The following is an 18,566-nucleotide window of genomic DNA, read 5'->3' on the forward strand; positions in this document are numbered from 1 at the left end:
TTATTTTAAACCCATAATATTAGGTGATCCTGTGAGGAGTTTATATTCTTGAGTTTATTTAGTTTTAAAGATAAACTAGAGAAAGTATAATGTTACATAGAAAAAGTCAAGTTTTAAAATACTGTATATAAATCAAATAAATTAAATAAGTTAAAAATAAGTTGTGGTTATAGACCAGAGTTTGTTTATTATTAAAACCTTGTTCTTTTGATCTTATCTTCATCATATTATTGGTTTTAATTCAACTGAGTACACCCATTTGGTCTTGGACTGTTGATTTGGGCAAAAGAGACTCTGCCACAGCAAGTACTACCCGCTTCCCGCCTTATCAATGCCTTCTCAAAAAAAGGTTTCACTGCCAAAGAAATGGTGGCTCTATCATAAGGGTTCAATTCTTAGTAACTCTAATTTTATTCAACTAGTAGTGTTTAGAGTCTCACATAATAGGTTATAATTAACTCAATTAGTAAAGTCTTGAATGTTCTATTTCATGAGACGAAACCAAAAATATTTGTTTGGCACTAATCTCTGCATTAATGAATTTTCAAATATCAATTCAAGATTTGCTTCTCCAATTGTCAAACACAGAGATAAATTCGTTAGTTTTGACACGTGTATTAGATTTTTTTTATATTAGATTAGTGGTACCACATATTTAACTAAAAGATTTATGTTATAATATTAATCTAGCACTAGTTGTGTTTGTCATACAAATCCTACCTATATCTAAGTGGGGGAGCTCTAATAAAAAAAAGGATTGGGGTCTTATATTTTACCTATTATAAAAAAATTTCAACATATTTAGGAGCCCCTACTGTTAACGTAGTTCCGCCCCTATGAATCTACTTACCATACTTTATGCGAAACAATAAATCGGACGTGTGACAAAGTGTGATAGAGAATATAGTTGAGCATGGAACATATGATTTTTATGATTTTATCTTCTCATCAATTAAGGAACTTATGTTCAAATCTTACAGAAAAAAAAAAAAAACCAATCATTATTATTTGGAATTGATGGTAAACAGTAATTTTTGTATAGCAGATGCTATTTCAAATTAATTTTTGTACTTCTTTTGCCGATAAGCACAAACCATTGGAACATCAAGTGCATAATCAATATAGCGCACAAACCTGCATAAAGAAAATTTTAAAATGTTTAAATTAATTGTGCTATTAATAAAAGTTGTATTCATATCAATATAAGAATCATAAAAAAATATTATTGAAACCTAACCTTGAAAAATGTTTGCCAACTAATTTTTATGGTTGCAAGTTGCAAACAAACACATGAAAGCGAGTTATATTAAAAAAAAAAAAAAAAAAAAGTTTTTGTTGAAACAAACTAGCCTTATTGATCTATTTTTCTCACAAAATGAAGCAATGTCAACATATAGATTGCTATCTTCTACAAGTGACAATAAAATTAACTAACCCAAAAGAGTCATTGAAGACAAAGGGAATCATGCCAGTGCGCTTCTCATCAATATCAATCTAAGTTTATGGGCTATTTAAATGGAGAACAACACAAGAGATAAGTAAGAAGGAAGCAAAAGTCTTTCCACCGAATCAATGAAATGAATGCCTTTTTGAATTTGATTGGTGAATTGAGCCGGTATATCCTCACCCGGCATATATGCCGGGTGCAAGATATAATTTTCGCAATTTAAGAATAAAGCAATCCACCGAATCAATGCAATGAATGCCTTTTTGAGCTCAAGTGAATATTAATTAATTTCCAATATGAATTTTTAATCTGAAACAAAAACGAATCAATATGAATTTTTAATCTGAAACCGAATCAATGCTTTCTGAAACAAAACCGAATCAATATGAATTTTTAATCTGAAAGAATCAATGCCTTCTGAATAAGAATACCGAATCAATATGAATTTTTAATCTGAAACCGAATCAATGCTTTCTGGAAACAAAACCGAATCAATATGAATTTTTAATCTGAAACCGAATCAATGCTTTCTGAAACAAAACCGAATCAATAAGAATAAGAATAAGAATAAGAATAAGAATACGAATACGAATACGAATACGAATACGAATACGAATAAGAATAGGAATAAGAATAAGAATAAGAATAGGAATACGAATAAGAATAGGAATAGGAATAGGAATAGGAATAGGAATAATTTACCCATAGATTTTCAATTTTTACAATAAACACAGAGGGGAATTTGAAAGCATGTTGATGTTTGACATGGAGAGAAACCATTTTAAATTGTGAGTATAATTGTATCCTTTGTATTAACTAAAATGAAACTCAGATCCCATCAAAAAAAAAAAAAAAATGAAACTCAGATAGTAAAAAAGAAGCAATTTACCTGTTTGAGTCCTATGACATTGTCACCTTCCATTATTTTATCCCAACCAAATCTCTTAGCAATACCATTGAGCAACTCTGCAATTTGTCCATATCTCATTGGACGTAAACTTCCTAACTCAAAACCATATTTTTCATGCTCTGTACCTATTCTGCTAAGACCACATATAAGTTAGCTCATAGTTCACAAATGTAAACCAAAACCAATCAACCGACATTTTACTCTTAAAAATTAAAAGAGTTCATGTCACGTTTTCCCTAAGAATCAACAAAAAAAAAAAAAAACAGCCACAAGTCTCACAACCAGAGTCACGTTGAATCAACAACCACCATCACGGCAACAACCCACCCCACCACCACGGCAACACCATCAGAACCCACCCAACCAAAACCAAAACCCCCATGCCACCACAACCCACCACGACCTAGACTCGCCGCAACCCACCAACCCAAAACCCACTCCCACACAAATCAAAACCCCACACCCACACCACCAAACCACATCAAAGACCACCACACAACCTAGATCAACCCACACCACAAACCGCCACAAACCCAGATCAACCCCACCATCACAGACCATCCGAAAACCACCGACCAGAGTGAGAGAGAAGAGAAGGAAACATTGAGAGAGATATACCTTGAATAGTTAGCAGATCGACGGCAAGACAGGCTTTGTCGGTGGCGGCAATCGAGCTTGAGGGTTTGGGAGTCAAAGGGAGAGAGTGAGAGAGAAGGTGAGAGACAGGGTTTTTTTTAAAAAAAAAAAAAAAAAAAGTTTATACTAAACCTAAGCTGCGGTTAATCAAACGCAGCTCCAGCCTTGGATAAACGTTTCACTGTTGCGTTTTCAGTTTTTTTATTTTTTTCTTCATCGCGTGAATAGTAACGGTTTCTGTTTATGTACATGAAGTTACTGTACGGAAGACCAGATCTACTATTTATGCATTATTCACGCACTGTTCATGAGACCTATAAGTACTTTTTTAGAAAAAAAAATATTAAAAATAAATCTCACAATATTATTCACACATTTAAAAATTATTTTGTTACAGTATTTTTAGTTTTTAGTTTTTAGCAATAAATTCTGATGATGCCAAGAAAATCAGTAGGTTGGATGCTTCGGACTTGAAAGGACTACTGGTTCTTTCTACGGCCTGAAAAAGAAAGAAAAGCGTATCAAAGGCGACCGGGGCTGCCGGCCAAAAATCCTCCGATGGTAAAGTTAGTTTTTCCTCTAAGTAATCTGAGTTCCAACTTTTTTGGAGTAATAAAATGAACATACCTTGGGTTTGTCTGAAACAGCCTTTATATAGTGTTATCATAGGCGGTTACCAAAATTGGAACTTCTCCTGGCTTCAAGGAGAGATAGAAATCAAACGTAACTTGCATAACCGTCTGGAAGTTATGCTCTTGTTTCACAACGGATACCTGGCGGTTACGCGTGGGATAAGGGATTATCATATCTCATTTGGAGATTTTCCTAAGTGTGACAACCTCGTCCTTGAGTTCCTCAGTTGGGCGTGCTTTGTTTCACACGCGGGGGCTGCCTCGTCTAACGGGTGAATTTGCTCAAGACGAGGATGTCGACACTCTGGACGAGTGCATCACTCTGATGGTGCGTACCTCGTCTTGAGTTCTTCTTCCCTGGACGAGGCACTTGTAGGTAAGTTTCTGAGGGTGTTTATGGTAGTAGGTGGGCTATGGACGACCTTTATGGACGACTTGGAGATAGGCTATATTATTCCCCTATCAAATTCTATCCAAACAGACTCTTAAACTGCGTTTAAGTAAACGCAGCTCTACAAATGCTTAGAATTGCGTTTATTAAAAATTAAACGCAGCTCCACAAATGCTTAGAACTGCGTTTATTAAAACGCATCTCTAAGCATCTCTTAAGCTGCGTTTCTTACACGGAGCTCCAGATATATTGAATAAAAAAAAAGTTCTGGAAGAATGTGGTGGAGAGCCGCATTTTTTAAAAACATAGCTTCAGTCATACCAACTTAAATGCAGCTTAAACATTTAAAAACGCAGCTTCAGGGGAGGTCTATAGCCGCGTTTTTAAAACGCAGCTATACGTCTAGGGTGGAGCTATGTTTTTCAGAAATGCGGTTCAAAGCTGACCTTGAAACTGCGTTTTTGTAAAACGCAGCTAAAAAATGTGGCCTAAGTGGTTATCTACACTTAAGTAGTTAGTAGTCTCGGTACAAGGTTGACTGTATTTTAGTTTTTATAAGCTCTTCGATAATATGAGAGCATATGTAAGTTGCCATATAAAGTTAGGATTTACATACATACATACATACATACATATATATATATATATATATATTTTTTTTTTTTTTGAGAAGACACATTTTTATATTGAGTGTAGCAAAGAGTAAAACCTAAAAGTTTACGCGCTTCATGTATAATTATGTTTATGAATATTAGTTGTCGGTTGAAGGTTCAAGGTGTTATGATCTAAGATATCTAAATTCGATGTACACCCATTACAAAATAACTATATTCCTCAAAAATAAATATTTCTAAAAAAAATCATATTTGTGAATCAAGTACAAAATTTTTAAGGTTAATCTAGAATTAACAATTATATATTCCAATATTAGATGATAATAATTTATATAGTAAATTAATAGTTATTAAGGATTTTTCGTTCTAAACGAACTATGTTAATTCCACTCTCATAGAACAACAAATTTAACATTGACAAGTAGAATATATATACGATATATAGATAGAATATTCATACATCATATTTTCTTTAATAAATATTTAATAATGCTAAAATATATAGTTTTATATACAAATGTAATCATAATAAATGTATATTTATAACTATTAAAATTATTAAATTTCATACCTAGACAAAAAAAAAAAAAAAAAGAGAAAAAAATATTATATTATTTTTTTCAAGCATTACACTTATACGGGTTAGTGACTAGCTACAATGAAAACTATAAAAAAAAAAATTATTTGTCATTTCATGTTGTATCATTCTAACAAACTTAATGATATTAAATGCATACAATTTACTTCGGTAAGTAAAATCCAATATATGATAATGCTTTGGAAATATACTTGGTAACATAATTAGTGCCCTTACATTTATGTTAAATAGTGTATTTTACATGGAAACATTATATAAATGCACCTTGAAATTATGGTAAGAAATCAAATTGGTGATTATCCATTCTTTATTTGCATGCCAACATTTGCACAAAGCATGCTGTTGTGATATATACATTCATAGACGTAAAGAGTAATGAATCCTAAGCAATTTTAATTATAAATAGACCTTCTCAGACCTTTCTTTTCATTAGAAGAAATTGATTGATATAATCTCATGAGAGTGTGTGTTAGATGACATCTATTTATCGGATTAATGATTTACCAGAGTTAAACATTATGTATAGGTTGAAGACTATCAGGGTAATGCATGGATATAGCCCAGTTTGTCTTCAATCAGGTTAGCTTATTGTCTTCATTTCTTCTCCTTTATGGCAATTAATAATAAGTTATGCCTTCTTATTCCTTACTTTTGAAATTTTTTGTTGCAGATTGTGTTAGATGATTGAAATAATCAATTACGAAACTGTAGAATCTCCCACTTGTGCTACCAATTTCAAATACATATGCAGTGTACCAACCTTGCAAAGCATCAGAATGTTCATGATAAATTATTGGATTGATTTGAAGTTTGTAGTAGAAACAAACTCTGGAATAACATCATATTGTTCATTTATCTATAATGTTTTATCACAATTTGTTTGAATAAACTAAAACAAAGAATAAATAAGATAATAAAACAGAATGATCTAACATAGCTGACCTAACATAGGATGAGATCTAGAACTATCCAGGAGAGCAATTTGTACTATGAATGCTTTTTATTTTATTTTATATAGAATACTATGAATGCTTTTTTCTTTTTTTGTTTGGAGAAACAAATATTATGAATGCTTAAATAGACTATATGTAATTAAATATGCGGATTGCTGAGTCTATTTTGAAACTTTGGATCAATCATTTCTTTATTACTCGGTGGAAGTTGGTGACCGCGGAATTTCTCTGTCTTTTGCACTGCCATGCATGTCTGTCCTCCTTTTCACATTAGTCACAGTGTAAAATACCAGATATTCTTTAAATTAAATAAGAGACGTATTAACTATATACGAATAAGAGTAAAAGTTAAATGGAAAATTCTTATTTTACATTGTACTAGCAACGTAAATTTCTTTTATAATGTATAGATATTTTGTGTGTTTATAATATAAACCTATAACCACTTTTAGTTGTTAAGAAGGGGAAAAAAAAAAGAGTGGGAAAAATGAACAAAGAAAAGGCATAAAGGTTACATAAGCAATGGTGGTGGACTAATTAAATAACACTATCCTTCAATCTGTCTATTTTACATTAGTTGTGTGAGCGTCAATGCGTATGTGTTTGTGTTTTTGTCGAATAAATTAATACTATCTAAAAGAAGAAATGTGACTTGGAGTTGGAGACTTGGAGATACTATAAAAAGATAAGCTAGAAACATGACTAGGAAATATTAAATAAGCCCAAGATATCTTTCGTATCATTTTCAAGGTTTATAAGATCCACTTTCGATCCTTTGACTTTTCAAAGAAAAAAAATTTCGATCCTCTGCAGCAAAATATACTAATTAGAGGTGTCCAACCCACCTGATTAACCAGCCAAACCCAACCCCATCCGACCCATTGCCATTCGATTCGATTGCTTCGGTGGTCAGACGTAGATTCGGACCTTCAAAAACCCAATGCTGGCAAGTCAGTTGCAGGTCTCCTCCTCCAAAACCCATGAACCTGATTCGACTAAAATACATCAATTCTGACAATTTCTCAAACTTTTCGGTGACTTTTCCAGCTAGATACAACTGATTTTGATGACTAACACAGCTAGATCCAGCGAAGATGCACCAAATTTGACAAAAATTCATCAAATTCGACAAGTTCTCTACACGAATTCGTGAAAATCTCTCTCCGGATCTGACAAGATCTTCGCCAGATCTCACTGGATCTTGGGCGGATTTGGCAAGATCTTCTCGAATCTAAAGAGATGTTGGAATCTCGTTGCTTTTCAGTGGTTTTCGACTTCACCCAAAACCAACCACTATAGACACCGTATTGTACCCCTTACAACTTGGGCCCCCGTTCCCTAATGATGCCGAAATTCTAATATCCAAGGTTAGTTTAGGGCCTAATCAGATTGCCAATTGACTTGAGAGGTGTTAAAATGGAAAATCTAACTTCTTAATGAGCAAAAAAATCTATTTTTAGAAAAGAAAGGCCAAAGAAAGCCCTCGGCCTATGTATGCAGGCATGAACTTGTGTGCACGGCCTTTAAGCATGTGTACGCAGGCACGAGCTTGCAAACGCAGGTAGAGTTTTAGAGACATAAAAGGGCAAGTTTTCTGCATTAATGCTGAGGTTTGGAATGAATCCCTCATCGTTTGGAAGCCATTCTAAACCCTAGTTTTCACAATATAAATAGCCATATATGGTACTTTTTCACAAACACACAGAAATCCTAAGGGAAAAAACTTAAGGTTCGCTAGAAATATTGAATAAAAAATGGAATTTTTCACAAAACAACCTCAAGTCAATTTTATTTGATTGGAACCTATTCTAGCCTTGATCCTCAAGTTTTGAAGTTTACTAATCATTTTTTTGTGGTTGTGAATATATGTAATTGAGGAGAACAATAAAAAATCAAACCTAGGAGCTTTTTGCTTTAAGGTATATATTTCAAACTTTCCTTTCTTTTCTGCCTCTAGTTTTGTTTTAATCTTGTTTATCTACTTTGTTTATGTTATAACATGTTTGTTTAGCCTAGGTTTAGTCTTGTTTATGTTTTTAAAGCATGTTAGGGTGTTAGATTTACAATTTTAAGTATTGCCTTGTTTTTGGGTTAGGATTTTTTGAACAACCCTTCACACGCATGATTTATGCATGCGTACACAGGTCAAATGCTACGCAAGCAAGTATTTGGCCTGTGTATGCCGGCTTCTGTATGTGTACACAAGTCATTTTTTGAAAAACCTTAATTTATGTTTTGCTTTGTTTTCTTTATTCATTTCACATGCTATACTCCTGCTTTGATCCCCCATGTATCTGTATATAGTTTTGAGTCTCTGTTTCACATGTTGGTTGTTGGTTTACCTTTAACAAGTCAAAATTAGGGTTTGTTCTTATTTCTTTTTTTAAATACCATGAACATGCATTCATATGTCCATTCATCGATGCCATAGGTGCTGTGATGTTGTAAGGTAAGTGAGGTAAGTCATGCATTCATATGAACATGCATTTGTTCGTTCTAAAAACCTTACCTTTCTTTTGATGAACATGTATATGTAAGTGTCATGCTTTGTATTATAACATGGTTTGTTTGCTGCTTCATTTTCTACCATGATTTGTTTGTTGCCTTGATATGAGATGTCATGCTAGATGTATGTTAGGATGTTTTGTGAAGCATGATAGATGTATGCTAGGCTTGGGTTATGATATAGCATGAAGGAAGTATGATAGGTGTTTGTTTAGGAATGTTTGATGCCATGTTGATTGTTAGATGTATGCTAGCGTGTGCATGAGTTAGATAAACAATATTGGACACTTTCCCAAGGACGTACCTAAACTTCAAACCCATACTTTAGTAGTAAGATCAGTGCTCTTTCCTCGAAAGGATGCTATATTCATGGTTCCTAGGCCTTGCAAAATTAAACTAGCAGACGACTCCTTTGTTGTTTCCACAACCACCACCCGACATAAATTCGAATTGACCAAACCAATACCCTTACGGGTCAGCTGCGGGTTTGGAAGTTCCCCAACCAATCTGATCAGGTTGATTGCGGGTTGGGCACAAACCTGACATGAACCAACCTATGAACAACCTTAATACTAGTTATCCAAATTAATTCATTCATAATGGGTTAAATGAATCCTAAATTTTCTTTTCTTTTTTCTTCTTTTTATTAAAAAATAAAAAATAAAGAAGTTAACTAAGTATATATAAGTGGGCAAAGCTTGTCCAATGCCATTGTACATTGGAATCGTTATGATGGTATTTTGTGTCATTATCTCAACAGGTCTAGTGCATTGAATCCAAGCCTAACTCTTTTTTTTTTTAATTTTTTTTTTTTATGGGAAGCCTAACTCTTTATTAGTCTACAAAATATCTAGCTTAGAAGTTTGTATAAATTTTGCAACTAAGTTTGTAACTGAGTAATGTTGACATGTAGCGCATCCTTGGCTAGCCATATACATCCAAATAAATAAATAACTCATTTACTTTAATTTTTTTGGAGTGTTATATTATATGCTTTCATTAGCATCAATGTACTATAGTTTTCATTATTGAGAGAGAGAGAGAGAGAGAGAGAGAGAGAGAGAGAGAGAGAGAGAGAGAGAGAGAGAGTTGAAATTGTCCAGTAAATAATATAGCCACTTTACACGCACATTTGATTAAACAAAAAAAATGACTTCTCCCTACAAAATAGGATCATTTTTATTTGAAATAAATTAATTTGTGGTCTTGATTAAATATCACAAACTTAAAGATGTATTTAATGTCACATCATTTAAAATTTAAATAATATGTACACCATCAGATCCAGAAAATAAAATTTTAATTATGAAATAGATTTTCTCTATTTCAAGTGAAATGAAGAGGATTCTATTCTCACTCGACACACTCATTGGAAAACATAATAAATATATTTATAGCATAAATCAGACACAAATTTATTGCATTTTTTTATATATAAAAGAAATTTTTTTTTTTTTCCCTAAGGTTGACTCGATGCAGGTGAAAAATGCATGCCATTACCATGAAACAGAGATCTTGTATAAATACATGAGAACCCTACTGCATTAACCACAAAACAAGCGAGAAAGCCTTATTCTTTATCTGCTTCCTTATATCATTATCATGGCTCCCTATTACTCTATCCCATCAATTCTCACTACAATTAAGTTCTGCCTGTTATTTCCACTTCTTGTGGGGATGGTCTCTGCTCAGTTGTCCTCTGATGACTATGCAACATCATGCCCTAGTGCCCTTTCCACCATTAAATCGGCTGTAGCGTCTGCAGTGTCAAGTGAGGCACGTATGGGAGCATCCCTGCTCTGCCTTCACTTTCATGACTGCTTTGTTAATGCAAGTCATCTCTAACTTTCTTCTTCTTCTTTCTGCAATATCAATCTACAAAAGTCTGCGTGTTTTGTGCGTGTGTTTCTAAAAGTACCATTAGGAATACAATATATTTGACAACTTTTTCACTTGTGACTTGTTATGAATAGAGAAATATTACTTTCAGTTGATTTGTCAAGGAGATAATTTTTATTATACACTAATCACAATAAATCATTAAAAAAAAATGTAAAAAATCTTGTATCACTAAATATATTTACATATTAACTCATGTAGAGGTTATATCATAGTAATATATAGATTATAGAGTATTCTAACCATCCAAATTAGGGATTTGGCCATATGAGTATAATTACCTTTTTGTGAGGATACTGAGGTTCAAGTACAAAGTGAATCTTGTGTACATAGATTGATGATTGAAGTGGATTGGCAAAGCTTACCCAGCAATAAGTTAAAAGGTCATTTGAACCCATGCTAAAGTCATTTACAAGCCCATAATATAGTTTCATAAGAGCGAAAAATTAATTTCCATGCAAATTGGAGAGTGCCTCTAATTGATTATATAAGAAACTAAACTATATTGTGTTAATGGATCATTCGACTTTCATTCTGAATAACATTTTGTAACAGAGATGCGATGCATCCGTACTATTGGACAATACAACAACTGACAAAGGAGAGAAAAATGCTGCTCTGAATGCTTCTTTAAGGGGTTTTGAAGGGATCAAATCACAGTTGGAGAATTTTTGCCCCAGTGTTGTGTCTTGTGCTGATATTTTAGCCGTTGTTGCAAGAGATTCAGTTGTTGCGATAAGAAAGAACTCAAACTTTTATATTACTTATTAATTTTATTAACCCACAAGTTCAATTTATTTCTGTAAGGGCATAATTTGAATCCTAAGCCCAAAAAGTAACAGACTTAGGGTCCAGAGAGCCCAACACAATGAATTTGTAGAGAGTGAGTTTATAAACTGGGCTTCAATGGATTGAACAATGCTCATAGGGGATTAAGAATTGTAAGAAAGCAAAGAAAATCAAGCTGTGTGTAAAGAAAATCCTTTCTCGACAAAGTCCGAGAAGAGTAGTTCTTGAATTTATTTCTTCAGACTTGGTTATAATTTTAGTTCTTGGTTGCTACAGTGTTTGTTTCCACCATTTTCAGATGAACCCCTTCCTTGGAGGATCTCCTACACTATATAGCCTCTTTTAGTTGATCTTGGCCTTCCACTTGTTGATAGTGCAAGACGCTATTCGAGTGCTTGTTCCATCAGATGCTCTTCCCAGATCTTTTGTGAGTTATGACAATCAAGACAGCACTGTTCAGGGGTCTTTTTCACATAAATGCGACCAAGGGGTTTGGTGGGGTGCATTAAATGTGGTGGTAGCTACCATCCCTCCAGTCATGTTAGGGCTAACCTCCATCTCTGAAGTTCCTTCTCTACAGTGAGGCCTCCTCTAGTGATGTGCCATCGACGTGGCCATGGCTCGCCTCTTTGGCCTTGCCGTTCGAGGATATGGCCTTCTCGGAATTGTGCCAGCCTCTTCGGCATTAGGTATGACATGTGGCACTATTATCATATTAAATTTTTGTATCCCACAATTTCCATGAGTTTATTTGGTTTTAAAAAATAAACCGGATAAAGTACAATGTTACATTAAAAAAAAAAAAGCCAAGTTTTAAAAAATTGTACATAAATCAAATAAACTTCATAAATGAAGATAAGTTGTGGCTATAAGCCAAAGCTTGTTTGACTTCATTATTAAAACATTATTCTCTTGATGTCATTTGCATCATGTTATTGGTTATAATTCAGCTAAGTGGAAACTGAATAAAATGAAGATAAGTTGTGGCAACAGGCCAAAACTTGTTTGACTTTATTATTAAAATCTTGTTCACTTGAAGCCATTTGCATCATGTTATTAGTTTTAATTCAGCTAAGTGCACCTATGTGGAGTTGGACTACTGATTTGGGCAGAAGAGACTCCACCACTGCAAAGTTCTGCCGCTGTTAATTCCAACATCCCTACTCTAACCTTAGATCTTAGTGACCTTATCAACGCCTTTTCAAACAAAGGTTTCACTACCAATGAAATGGTGACTTTGTCAGGTAGGTTAAATTCTTAAATCTAATTATATCCCACCAGTGGTGTTTAAAGTCTCGTATAGTAGGTTCCAGTTAACTTGATTAGTTAAGTCTCAAGCATTCAACTTTCCACACTTTGGCAACATTAAAATAATTTATACGTGAACTTTTACATCTACATTGCAAACCAGAAACTCTAAGTACTTATATTTTTGCAATTTGTTTTATTTTTGTAATTTATGGTTTTATTATTATTATTTTTGGTTATATATGTAAGAAATTTATATATGGTTAGCACTTCACTACTCTACATGTTATCAAGTATAATGGAAAGATTTTTTTAAGTGCCACACACACACACACACACACATATATATATATATGGCACTACAAAGAGCCAGGGACGAAGCCAGGATTTTAAGTTAAGGGGGGCGACTTTGACCTCTAGTTTGACAACTTCTTAGTTGTAGAGGTTTTTTTTTTTAGTTTTTAATGTGTGCATTTGCTAGGTAAAGACAATTATTCTATTTAAAACTTTTTAAAGGGCAGTTGTATATTTGAGTAAAATTGGTTAATTAGACTTAATTTTTTTTAGCTTTACTATTGGTGATTTTTGTTGTTGCACAAATGTTTTTGGGCTAGTATATGTTGTTTTAGATTTTAGATCTATAAATTTTTTTAATGGCCTTTAAAATGAGAAAAGTGCTAGAAGTATATTGATGATATAGCGAGTGATTATTGATAAGTAAAAAAGTGATGCAAGTAATAAACCCAAATGCGAACCAATAAGAATTTGTACTCCAACAGTTTATAAAAATATTGTAAATAAGTTTGTATCTTTAAAGTTACTCTAAAAAAATTCAATAATATTGTTAAAGGGGTAAAATGTAATTTTATAGAACAAAATTGCTAAAATTAATGCATATATATATATAAATATTTTTTTTTAAAATTAGGGGGGGCCACTGCCCCCCTTGGTCAATGAATGCCTCCGTCACTGCAAAGAGCTTTTAGAAATTTAAAACTTGCCATAATTTTTATAATTTTTTTACTATTTTATTTTTTATTAAATTTAATTATATTATCAAAAAATATTTTTTTTTTAATTTATATATAATTTTTTTATTAAGCCGTGCATTGCACTGGAGGCTTTGTTATCGGGTGTTGAGCGACATCGGTTTAAAATGAATTGTTTATTAATAAATGGCAGATACTTTATTGTGAGTGAAAAAAAAGGAAGAGTAAACGAACATTAGTATTGGTAGTGCTAAAAGGCTAAATTGCTATTTTTAGCAGCACAAACAACAAAAATACATGCTACATCAGTGGTGGCATAGTTAAAAATGTTACAACCTTCCTCCAGTAAATTGCCATCTTTGGCAGTCTACTATAGCAACAAATGCCCAAAAAAAAAAATTGTTTATTCGGTCCTCTCTCTTATTTCTCTCATTCTCTCTCCTTTTTTCCTTCTTTCTTTTTCTCTCCAGGGCTACCTCTATCTCCCTTTCAACTAAACCAAGCCTTTCTTCTCTTCATGGTGTTACCTAGGTTCGTTGAGATCGTTAGTGTGGATTCATGGTGGTGGGTTGGTGTGGGTTCGTGGTGGTGGGTTGGTGCGGGTTCGTGGTGTGGTTCAGGTTTGTGTGGTTGGGTGGTTTGGATTGGTGGTTCTAGTGGTGGTGTGGGTTGTTGTTAGGATTGGTGGGATTGGAGGCTGGATTCTTGCTGGGATAAGAGGCTGGGTTATTGCTGTTATGGTTGAAATTGGGTTGTTGCTGTTGTGGGGGGAATTTTTATGATGGGTTGTTGAGGTGGATTTTTGGTGGTGGTGGTGGTGGTGGTGGATGCGACTGGTAGTGGTGTGGGTTTGTTGTTTGTTCACAAATAGGAAGAGGAAAAGAGAGAGGAAGAATAAATAAATAATATTAAATGAAGTTGTAAAAAAGAAATAGAACCATTGATACTAGGTGTAGTAGCTTTTTAAGTTGCTAAAAACTATATAAAAAAGGGTAAACTACATATTTGGTCCCTATCTTTTACACCATATTTCAATTTAGTCATTAACTTTTTGATTGTGTCAATTTGATCCCTATCTTTTTAGTGCCGTGTCAATTTAGTCCCTACCATTATTTTTTGTATAAAAATTACTGACGTGTTAAATGACTAAAATAAAATGCTGATGTAGCATAGTCCACATCAACTAGTTAAAAGATAGATTAACACGTAGGATTTAGGATTTTAAGTTTAAATTATCATTTTTTAAAAACAAAAACTATTAAAAACAAAACCCCCAATGCTCTGAAGTCTATCTCCTCCTCTGCTCTTTACATTCATCGCCGAAGTAAGCTTGAATTTGTTCTCTCCGGTGACTACTAGAGACCAGCCACACTGTTCAAGCCTCCGTCTAACGAAGCTCTTCGCCCCCAACTTTCACTATTAGCTCTTCGTTAACTTCCTTCTCTCCCTTTCCCTCTGACCCCAAAAGCCAATGCCTTTTCTATTTCGTTTCTTCTTCCATTTTTCTTAGCTTTACACTTTAAAATTTTCACTATCGGTGACTATAGCCTCCCATATTTTTGCCTTAGAGTATTTCACGATTCCTGAGTTTTGGAACTTGGGTTTAAAATTGGAATGAGAATTTCTTCAGCTGCAGAGGCAGAAATCTGATTTCCCATGTTCTTTTGGATAAAAAAAGATATTTTAATTTGGATGAATATTTTGAGAGTTATTACTGTTACTGAGCTTTGAGCTTTTTGAGGTTTTAAGCTTTGAATCTTTGAATATGAGATCCCTTTATCTAAGGATTTTCTTTTTCTGGTAAAATTTCACAGTGAAATGCGAATAGGCGGTTGGGGGTTTAATTGCTTGGATTAAATGTGAATAGGCGGTTGACTGGCTTTGTATTGGAACACTGAAGCCAATTCTTGAAACCCTTGTTTGTGATTGGCAAAAAGGATTTCAACTCAAAAGTGTTTTATGTCTAAGTGGAACACAACGGGTTATTGAATTTCTTATTTAGAGTTTGATCGATTCATAAAAATGGGTCAGATTTCCAGTTTTTTACTTTCTTCCTCAGTGGTGAAGAGCGGGCTTGGACTACTTAAGAATGTGGCTGGTCGTTAGTAGTTACCGGAGAGAGCAAATTCAAGCTTACTCTAGCAATGAATGTAAAGAGGAGAGGAGGAGATAGACTCTAAAGAAATTGGGGTTTTTGTTTTTAATAGTTTCTGTGTTTTAAATTTTTTTTTAAGATGTGATAATTTCTTAAAACTTAAAATCCTACGTGTTAATATTTTTTTTAATAGTTGATATGGACTATGCCACATCAGCATTTTATTTTGGTCATTTGCCACGCTAGTAAATTTTATCTAAAAGATAATAGTAGGGACTAAATTGACGCGGTGTTGAAAAGTTAGGGACTAAATTGACACAATTAAAAGGTTAAGGATTAAATTGAAATATGGTGTAAAGGATAGAGACCAAATATGTAGTTTACCCTATAAAAAAAAATAGTCCCACTAATGGGCATGCTCTAAGTGTGAAAAAACCCTAAAAACTCTCACAATTTTAAAACAATGCCAAAATGTCTTTTGTTAATAGTTTCGAAGGATATTTAAGTCATAATGAAATGATTTTGTTTTCTTTTCTATGCTGCCTAAGACACTATTATTCAGTTGATTTGTTTTTCTCGATTTTCCCATTAAAGTAAGGGTATTACAGTAGAAGTATTCCAAAAATTGATTTTACTACCATTAATATAGGGGTAGCAATTTTTGTTCACATGTCGGGTTCATGTTATGTCAACTCATGAATATCCGACTATATGGGTGTGGTGGGCCTTTTTTGCAACTGCAGGCTAGGTTGCCTCCTGCCACACTATGGCCCAATGGTTCTGTATAGGAGATTTAGGACTGACTTGACTGCAACACAGCCCAAGCCAATTTATGCATAAACTGAAGCCCTTTTGCTAAAACTTTGGTCACATGCCAATGGTAGAGGAAACTGTTGCAAAAGAGTTATGGCAGATAGATGTAATATAATAACAACAAAATAAATACGCTTATCGTCAGCTAGAAAATGGAGAAATACTAAATGATGATCTCAATAAAGGAAGAGTCAATGCAGCAAACATAAATGCAACTTGAATAAGATGATAATGATAAAGAAAAGAAAACACACTAATGCTTAATCAATAAAATAAAGGGAGGAATGGTCAATTTGCCATGTTTGATTTCCCTACGGAGTTAAGTCTATGAAGTGAACCATAATATGGGCAATCTCATAGGAAGATTTTTTGCCACAGAAATTATCCACTTTGAGAGAATTGGCCTCAATGACTTATCCTTAAATTTCTTAATCCTTACTAGAGGGTAGACTTTTAGAGAGAGAGAGAAGAGATTAGCCTATTGGTGCATGCCTCCTATCTCACTCTTGCCTATTCTCTGTCTTTCTTTCTAATTTTTTTTCCTTTCTGAGTTTTCTACTCAATTTTTCACTCTCTAGTTCCGTCGTGGTGTTGTTATGTTGTACTCTCTTCTTTCTCCTCTCCTTGTTGTTCATTGTGCACGGCTAAAGCCCCTTTTATACTGCCTGCCGTGGCTGGGTTTTTTACTATTTTACTCTTTAACCGCTTTTGTTTTGGTGTGGGTATCCTTTCCACACCACCCACTGGTCTATCAGCTGCTTAAACACCACCACTTACCTGTGCTGGTCATGCCACATCCCATTACCAAACAAAGAGTTTTATTTTGTTTACTTGCTCACCATGGTATTCCCATCCGAATAAGGGTGGGCATTCTCTCTCACTATCCTTCATGGCATGCACCTGATGATTCCAACACACATTTCCCTCTTTTAGGTGGTATGTCATCCTAGCAAGACATTTCCCCCAAAAGAGTTTGAGCGGGAACCCTAGAATAGACTCTCCTCTTCTCCCCATCGCTAGACCATACTCTCTCTTACCTTTGACCCATGGCCCACCATTTATGTATTGACTGGGTATAAGTTGGTGGTGCCTAAGTCTTGTGTGTGCTCCATTTCCATGTGTGTCTATGGTTTGTTTGTTGCTCATGCATTTGTCATGGCCTAAAGGCTTGTCTGCACATTCTGTTGCTCGCTTTTGACCTCTTGTGACGTGAATGAGTCTCTAAGCTTTCATTCTTTATGTCTTTCTTCCTTCCCGGGCTGGGCCTTGCTTGATTGTGGGCTTTTCTTTCTCTAATCCATCCTTTACCCCTTTTGCAATTCGGTTAGCAATTCTGCCATGCCATTTGGTCCTTCTTGCCATGCTGTTATTTGACTCATGCTTGCTGGACCTTTTTTGAGCCTACTTTATGCCTTCCCTTTGCTTAATTCTAGTGGCCTAGTATTAGCATTGGGCTAGTATCCACACTGTTTTAGGCTTCCTTGGCCCATTCCATCGCTTCCGGGCTTCCTTGGCCCTTTTCATTCTTTTGGGCATCCTCGGCATGTTTCATTTCCTTAGGCATCCTCAGCCTATTCCAATTCTTCGTTCCCATGGGCTTTTGCTTAGTCTTTTAGGCTTCTTGGCTCAAATTACCACATCCTTTTTAACCTCTTACTTACTTAATTCATCGCTTTGGGCTTCTTTGGCCGATTCTTGCTTGCTTTCTATTTCTTATAATGACCATGTGTTTGCTACTTCTTTTTCTGGGCTCCTTTGGACCTGCTTGCTTTCTTTAAGGCCCTTTTGCTATTTCTTAGGCCTATGATCCACGATTCTTGCCATTCGAGCGTAATGATTTTTTTCTTCTCAATTTACTAACTATTTTCCTCTTATATTGTTGTGCTTCATCCTGCTATTGGGCTTTCTTACAAGAGTGGGCATCAATAGTGGGTCAATACTAACCCGACATGTTTATTAAACACGTCATGATTCCTCAACCCTAATACAACTTATTTATTAAACGGGTCAATCATGTCGACTTGTTTTTCACATTTTATCAAAAATA

The 18,566-nt window shown here is 34.3% G+C and overlaps 2 long non-coding RNA genes and 1 pseudogene across 3 annotated transcripts; 2 read left to right on the forward strand and 1 right to left on the reverse strand.

Moving 5' to 3' along the window:
- Positions 1-907: 907 nt before the first annotated feature.
- Positions 908-3,363, reverse strand: LOC142614744 (uncharacterized). The gene is made up of 3 exons (XR_012840533.1): positions 2,976-3,363; positions 2,337-2,487; positions 908-1,134 (listed from the first exon to the last, which is right to left on the reverse strand). It is a non-coding gene; the product is annotated as an uncharacterized LOC142614744 (long non-coding RNA).
- LOC142614745 (uncharacterized) lies at positions 2,938-6,201 on the forward strand. Of its 2 annotated transcripts, XR_012840534.1 has the most exons (4): positions 2,938-3,072; positions 3,448-3,554; positions 5,755-5,807; positions 5,899-6,201. It is a non-coding gene; the product is annotated as an uncharacterized LOC142614745 (long non-coding RNA). The 2 variants fall into 2 exon arrangements; XR_012840535.1 differs by lacking the exon at positions 3,448-3,554 and having other exon boundaries at positions 2,944-3,072.
- A 4,087-nt stretch (positions 6,202-10,288) lies between these two features.
- On the forward strand, positions 10,289-14,393 carry LOC142615905 (cationic peroxidase 1-like; annotated as a pseudogene).
- Positions 14,394-18,566: the final 4,173 nt, after the last annotated feature.

Source organism: Castanea sativa, chromosome 11 (genome assembly GCF_040712315.1).
Source record: "Castanea sativa cultivar Marrone di Chiusa Pesio chromosome 11, ASM4071231v1".
Lineage (NCBI taxonomy): Eukaryota > Viridiplantae > Streptophyta > Magnoliopsida > Fagales > Fagaceae > Castanea > Castanea sativa.